The 2,004-nt window shown below is 32.5% G+C and overlaps 1 protein-coding gene across 2 annotated transcripts in view; it reads right to left on the reverse strand.

The window, feature by feature from the left end:
- PLD5 (phospholipase D family, member 5) overlaps positions 1 to 2,004 on the reverse strand; it is a 378,906-nt gene that overhangs the window by 166,748 nt on the left and 210,154 nt on the right. The gene's annotated exons all lie outside the window — the stretch shown is intronic.

Consider the following 2,004-nt stretch of genomic DNA (forward strand, 5'->3'; position numbering starts at 1 on the left):
CCATGAAACTGTTTCTCACCGTGGGCACTCGTCTACCACCTCCTGTTCCCCAGATCTAATCTGTGCCTGCAGGGTCTGCTTTAGCCTATACATTCCACATGGCTGCCTCTGCTCTCTTGAAACTCACAAAACTCACAAAAAGATGCCAGTGGCCCATGAATCTACACTATCGATCATTGCTTCAGAGATTCCTCAACTCTGTTCCTACCACATATACGGATCCCATTAGTAACAGTCATTTATTAAGAGCTAAAAGTCTGCCAGTCTCACTGCTAAATGCTTTAGATACATTACCCTCTAATTCCTACAGCTATTCCATGAGGGTACTCTTATTTTCTCTTGCTTTCTGTGTCAGTTTGTTAAGAAGTTTCCAAGATATTTGTCCATTTCATTTAAATTTTCAAATTGATTGGCACAAATTTGTTCATGATATCCTCCTATTTTTAACGTCTCTAATATCTGCATATGCTCGTTTTTCCACTCATTGATACTGGTAAGTTTCGCTTTCTCCTTTATTCTCTTGACCAGTCTCCCCAGGGGGTTATGAAATTATGAATCTTTTCAAACATCAACTTCTGGCTTCATTGAATTTCTCTATGATCTATTTTTAAAATTTAATTAATTTTTGATCTGGTGTTTAACATTCTGTCCTTTCTGCTTTCTTGGGGTTAAAATTTTCTTGAGATGAATGCATAGGTGATTTTCAGCTTTTCTTCTTTTCTATCATATAAAGACTATGATTTTCCCTTTAATCACTACTTTAGCTGCATTACACAAATTTGATATATTACAAAAGAGTTCTAAAGTTTATTTCCATTGTTATTTCTTTGTTAACCTAGCATTACTTAGAATAAGTAATGGAATGCTTCATTTCCAACCATTGGGAGGTTTTCCAGTGTCTTTTTGTTATTCAGTTTCTAGCTTAATTTTCCTATAGACATGAAACATACACTGTATGATTTAAATCCTCTAAAATGTGTTGAGATTTGCTTTATGGCCTAGCATATAGTCTACTCACACAAAAATTTCATTCCACTTGAAAAGAATGTGCACTCTGCATTTGTTGGTTGCAGTGTTCTATATGTGTTACTCAGGACCCATATATTAATTGTTCAAATCTCCCCATATTATCATAACTGCTTCCTTGAATTACTAGAGATCATCTTATACTTCTGTAACATTTGAATGCAACTGAGATAGTTGCATTTAGATCTCTAATCTATGATTATAAATTTATCTCCTTTTAGTTCTGCCAGTTTTGGTTTTTATAGTTGGGGAGTACTTTTAGGTCCACCTCAAAGTTAAGAGAGTTATATCTATTATATTGACTTTCTAATAATTATGAAATGGCCATCTTTGGTAATTCTTCTTGCATGAAAGTCTACTTTCTTATATAGTTTGTTTTTTGTTTGTTGGTATAGCCATATCAATTTTCTTTTGGAAATGTCATATGTAAGATATTTTTCATTCCGTTTACTATCAAATCTTCAGTATCCTAATATATAAAATGGATATTTTGTTTTATATTTATATACACACACACACACACACACGTATGTATATGTATATACATTCCACTGTGATAATTTTTGTCTTTTAATTGGAGAATTTAGGGCATTTATATTTAATATAATTACTAATATGTTTGGATTTAAAACATCATTTATCCAACCTGCTCTTTTAACAGTTATTGTGGATATCATAACTGCTTCCCTGAATTTCTAGAGACTACTCCGTATTTCTGTAACATCCTGGACAATGCAAAGACCTTACACATTTCAACTCCATGTACTCAGTCTTGCTTTTGGTACTACTTTTGTCATGTATTTTTGATTCTACATGTATTTTAAATCTCAGAAAATATTATTACCATGGTTTTATATGATCAATATTCATTTTTACCTACCCATATATTTACCTTTCTTATATAAGTCACACCTACATTAATCTCTCTACTTACATATTTAATAAACACAAAACAGAGCACCCCCACCCTTTTTTTTT

Source organism: Mandrillus leucophaeus, unplaced genomic scaffold (genome assembly GCF_000951045.1).
Source record: "Mandrillus leucophaeus isolate KB7577 unplaced genomic scaffold, Mleu.le_1.0 Scaffold367, whole genome shotgun sequence".
In the NCBI taxonomy this organism is placed as follows: domain Eukaryota; kingdom Metazoa; phylum Chordata; class Mammalia; order Primates; family Cercopithecidae; genus Mandrillus; species Mandrillus leucophaeus.